General features: G+C 45.9%; 1 protein-coding gene across 1 annotated transcript in view; it reads left to right on the forward strand.

The window, feature by feature from the left end:
- Positions 1 to 2421: 2421 nt before the first annotated feature.
- Mef2 (myocyte enhancer factor 2) overlaps positions 2422 to 5655 on the forward strand; it is an 18274-nt gene continuing 15040 nt past the window's right edge. The window contains exon 1 of the mRNA XM_011495862.1: positions 2422 to 2778. The gene's annotated coding sequence lies outside the window, so the exon portion shown is untranslated. The remainder of the gene's footprint in view (positions 2779 to 5655) is intronic.

The raw sequence follows: 5655 nt of genomic DNA on the forward strand, positions 1-5655 counted from the left end.
GAGTCCGCACGGCCACGGCCGACATTATTATTTTCAAATTATTTTCGTCAATACGATTCAATTAGTACGTATCATTTTATGAATAATGGCCACTGCATTTCCGTAAGAGTTGTTACATTTTAACAAAGTCACTTGCGAATAATAATAAATAATACTGCGTACGACATTGCTGCGCTACCACGTACCACTCGAAAAGTATTAATCTTGATGACAGTGCAAGCAATTTAAATTACGTGTACTTACTAGGCAGGTTTGTGTAAAAAACTGTTTGACTTGTTATTCAAATCACGCCATACGGCTACTGTGCAAAGTTACGGCGAATGCAATTAATCATTGAAAGATTCAATAATGGAAAGTGCGGCAAAATTATATGTGCGTGTGCGTGCGCGCGCGCGCGCGCGTGTGTGTGTAATGAGATGGGATGGAAATGAGACGGACGAATAATGAAAAAGTATCGTTATCGGTATAAGTGAAATGAAAAATAGGCAGAGAGCATTAAACGGAGGAGGAATCGCCCGTGAAGGGATACCAGGGGTTGAAAATCGCATGCACAAAGCATGAAGCACGAAGCACGAAGCACGAAGCACGAAGCACGAAGCACGAAGCACGATGCACGAATCTAATAGACGTGGTGGGTATAACGAATGCAAAGAGTGCGGCGAAAGAGTGAAGCGCAGAAAAGAATAATTCAAAAATTGAAAACATAGTAGAATGGAGGAATAAGTGGCAGGAGTATAAGTGAAAGGCAAAGTTTGTAAGCGCGCGAGAAAGTGATAGGATAAGTAAAAAGAGGAGAGGCCAAGAGAATAACTTAAATGGGGAATTCGATGGAGTGAGAGTGGGAGGTCGTAAGTAAACAAAGTGATAAAGAGTAAGACGACAAAGCTGCTTGCAGAAAAATTGCATAGTAAAATCGAGTGCGAATTGTGATTGTAATTCAGCCGAATTGCCGAGAAGCATCTTCAACGCTCGTCTAATTGGCCGTTCCAGGCCGTACAATTTGCGCGTGCAGTGCTAATACAAAGTTTCGTTTGAAATTTATCAACCCCAGGAGTGGAATATTTCCGCTAAACAAACAATCGCCGATAAATTTTGTAAATACCCCATCCCTGTCACATACACGCTCAAACGGCCATCCCCATCCATTCCATACACGTCAAGGAAATACAATTAGATTATGTAAAAAAGAGGCAAGCTCCTTTAAATAGGTCCAATTAAAAACGGTGCGGTGCATTTTCTATTCGAGATCGAAGAGCGAGTGCCGCCAACATCAACGAGAAAAACAAAAACAATAATCATCCGAAGCAGCATACCTATGTAAAAATTGCGTCATCCAGTCATCATTCCGCATTAACATATGGAATATAATGACCACCGGCAAGGATATAATTACAATAGTAATTACTGGCTGGTTAGCGGCGAGGCGACTCGTTTCGACAACTCCAACGTAAAATGCAAGTTGTTGTTGGCAGCGGATAGAGCTTTATAGAGCTCCGCATAGCGGAATTCGCTTTGCAGTTTTCGAGGAATTGGCCGCTAGGAATTCGCGACTTAACGCAAATAATATCCCCATAAGCTCTGGGACTATCTTCACGTGTGTCTAGTGAAAATCCGGTAGTTTGCCGTTGATCAGGATCGGTGGCCGATCTCGCGCGCGTGTTTTTTTTCTCTCCTCGTTCTCTTGCGCGCGTGCACGCGAAAACAAGTGAAACGAGGAACGACGACGTAGGAGTGCGCCTGCGTCGTCCCTCTCTCCCTCCCGCTTTCCCTCCCACCCTCTCGCACTCACGACATGGCTCACACACACACACACTCTCTCTCTCTCTCTCTCTCTCTCTCTCTCTCTCTAGGTCTCCCGTTCGTTCAGTCTCGACTCGCCGGCCGAGCGCCGCTCAACACGAGTGCGATAGGGTAGGCGCTCGGCCGCGGTTCTGACGTCAGTCGCGTTATCGACCAATGAGCACCACTCGTGAACCTACACGAGCTCTCTTTCTCACTCGCTCTCTCATTCTCTCTCCCTCTCTCTCTCTCTCTCACTTCTCTCTCTTTCTCTCGATTCCTCGGCTCCTCGGCTCTTCGGCTGGCGTCGACACCTAGGGAGTATGAACGGCGAGACTCCCTCTACACAGCTCGTCTTTATTTCAAGCGAGCCCGAGGCGCCGAGTGCACGCCACGCACTTTCTAAATTTGAATACGCGCCGTCCGAAAAGTCGCTCGACTCTCCCTCTCTCTGTCTGTTTGTCTACCCGTCTCTCTCTCTCTCTCACTCTCACTCACTCACTCACTGTATCTCTTCCTCTCTGTCACCCATTGCCTCCTTCTGCTTCTCACTCTCTCTCTCTCTCTCTCTCTCGTCTACCGTTGTACTCCCTCGTACTCTCTCTCTCTCTCTCTCTCTCTCTCTCTCTATCGGTCTTCGTCTGCGCGCGCAAGCACGGCAGCAAAGCGGAGCAGCGCCGTGGGTTTTTTTAGCAGTGAGTGTGTGTATCCCGTGAGAGACGCGAGTATCGTCGCGCGCGCGCGCACCAGCCGCTCTCCGGTGCCTCATCCGTGGAGGAACTCGAGGAAAAAGAGAGAGAGAGTGTGTGTCGAGGCGGCCGAGGATGCCGTCGCGGGCGCTCTAGCTAAGGAGATAACTCTTTAATAAGGAGGACTCCTAGTAGCACTAGGACGCACGCGAGAATAGCGAGGACGTCGAGCCGTGCCGCTGAGGGACGTGTGTCACCGGCTTCCGTGTGACAGTGCGCGAGGATGAAGCGCACGAGCTGCTGACGTGCGGTGAGTCTTTATTTTATTTTCCTATCCTTTTCATTTCATTTCATTTCATTTCCTTCGTTGTCACACACGCAGTCCCTCTCTCTCTCTCTCTTTCTCACTCTCTATATCTATCCCTCCCTCTCTCTTTCTCTTTCACTCTCTTCTTATCTCGCTCTTTCTCTCACTCACTCTCTCTCTCTCTCTCTCTCTCTCTCTCTCGTATACATAGCCACGCGCGCGCGCGCGCGCGCCTACATACTTACGTACGTTACGTACACAATATCGCTCTCTCTCTCTCTCTCTCTCTCTCTCTCTCTCTGTGCTGAGGACACGTCCTTCGAGTGCCGCGGCTCGACGTCCTCGCCGGTTAACTGTTGCACGCGAGGCTCCGCACTCGCCAACAGGTTTTGCGCGGCCTTTTAAAGGCCTTAGCGCGGCTCTGAGGATGCAACGAGCCGAGGGAAAGGCCGTCGCCGAGGAAAAACCGGGCTTCCGGTTAATTGTCTACGCCGTCTCTTCGGCGTCGCCTGTCCTTCCGTTACCCCGGCGAGACTTGGCAATGTTCCAGGTTGGCGAGCGAACGATCGCCCGGGTTGCGGATTTCGGCCCGCGAGGCGGAGCGAGCGCTCCTCCTTTTGCTGATCCTCTCCTCCCTGCCGCTTGTCTTTCTTCTTTTCGCCAATTTTTTTACATCTTCTTTTCTCCTCTCTAACCACTCATCTCTCTTCTCCTCCACCACCACCTCCTCCTCCTCCTCCTCTTCATCTTCTTTTTCTTATTCTTCGTCTTATTCATTTTCTTATTAGTCTTCATATTATTATTCTTCTTCTGCTTCTTGGACAGTCTCCACTTTTCCCGTTGATCGTTCAAACCGCTACGGCATGTCTTCGTTCGCGCGGATTTTCGCTGCACTTCGATGATCGGTCGCAAGTCTTACTTTTCTTCGCATACCACTGAAAATCGTACGCTGATCGATGAAATCTCTGATAAATAAAAAAAAAAAAAATAAATAAAAAATGAAAAACAGCCCCTCCTTTCGCGAGCTTATCACATTTGAATTGACAATGGAATAAGTTGGATTTTCAGGACAATGTCGAACTCGGATATGAAAAGTCTGTGAATATAAAAGCTCACCGAGCTTAGTACTTTGTTTACGAGCGTCAAGTGTGCTATTCGATATCGCGCAAGTATTGGTTTTAAGCCTCGACGCTGCTCACGGTGCTTGCAGTGAGCTTTCCGCAAGCTCGTCGGCCGTGCAAAAGCGAGGATAAAAAACGCGGGAGGGAAAAAAGCCTCCCTTCCTCCTCATCTTTTTTGTTTTTTGCTCGCGATGCGCCTGGCCATTGAACCTCGAGCTTGCAAGTATACGCGCAACAGGGGCGATAAATGGGATGGGGGTGCTCACGTTGCGCAACCTTGAACCCCGCGAGGACGCGGGCGAGAGAAACTCGTGCTTTTCGATAGTACCGAAGCAAGTGCGTGCGTGAGTGCGCGAGTGCGTGAGTGCGTGAGTGCGTGCATGGGTACGTGTAAGCTTGCGCGCACATAGGTATAGGCCCTTTGCGACGGGTCATTAAACTCGCGGCCGCTTGTATAATAAACCGAATTCGATCGCCGCCTCCCTCCCCGATACGAATTTTTTCCCGAACTCCAGGAAGCCTATCGAGACCGTCACAGGTAACGGGCTATTTATTTTGTACGCCTCTTCTGAAAAACGTACATCCTACCAATGACCTTACTTCCGTAAAATTAGCGCCTGCTATTGGACAAATTTCACATGGATTCAGTGTTTTATACTCGCACGTTTTATAATTAGTCGAATAAAGAGCCGGTTGATTTGTAAGAATGGAGGAGAAATGAAGATGATTGAAGCGACAGCTAAGGCCTATCAGCTATGCGGACATGTGCTTGGGCTTGAATTTGATATTCTAATGCGATAATTATACGGGTGACACATCTCAATTGTAATGTGATAATTTTTATTTTCAACCCTATCAATCTCAGTGCTGCGGCATTGAGGTTTTGTAAATACGACTTTAATATTATCTCATTGTTGAGGCAATATAAGAAAATTTGATATTATAACAGATGGAGAGAAAAATGTATTCTAAATGAATTTTTCTCCAGTATTTTAGAGAAGATAAATATGCGATTTCTAATGCAATTACATTTTACGCGATAATACACAATGTTCACGGAATGTATACGTAATAATTTATTGGGATTTAATAACACGAGGTTATTCGTTTAAGATTATTAAACATATGTGTATAGAAAAATTGCTTGTTAAATGACTCGATATCGTTAATCAAAATTTCGTTTCTATCTAACGACCAAATGTAATGACGAGTATGAATTATCGCTTTACATGTAAGCCAATACTTTTCGTTCCTACGCTAACGGCATTTAAATGAGCGGTGGATGCTGCTCCTCGCAAATTGTTATAATATTATTCGTATGAGCGAGCGAGAATTATACGCATTCGTTTTTGAATGAGCAAGACGAGAAAGCAATAGGCATTTGTATCGTTATATCATGGACGTTAAAGGATTCGTTAAAAAAAAAAAAAAAAAAAAATATTATCAGACATAGTGGGGGATTAATATGCAGACAATTAATGAAATTTTTAAGAGGGAATAATAAAATCCGCGAGTCTTGGATTCTCTGTTTGACGAGAATGAAGAGTAGGTAAGACAGAATGGCAAAAGAATGAAAATATAAGAAACATTAACGTGGCTGCAGCTCTTGCAAGTCAATTAAATGTGTTCCTTAATCCAATCAAATACGACTGCGAGATATTTTATTAAAATTTCGACTACCGCAATCGCAAGAAACTCGCAAGTAGTCGTAAAAAATTTCCCATCCATACATAGCGCGCGAGCATTCTCACTCTCTCCC

This window comes from Ceratosolen solmsi, unplaced genomic scaffold (assembly GCF_000503995.2).
Source record: "Ceratosolen solmsi marchali unplaced genomic scaffold, CerSol_1.0 scaffold11, whole genome shotgun sequence".
In the NCBI taxonomy this organism is placed as follows: domain Eukaryota; kingdom Metazoa; phylum Arthropoda; class Insecta; order Hymenoptera; family Agaonidae; genus Ceratosolen; species Ceratosolen solmsi.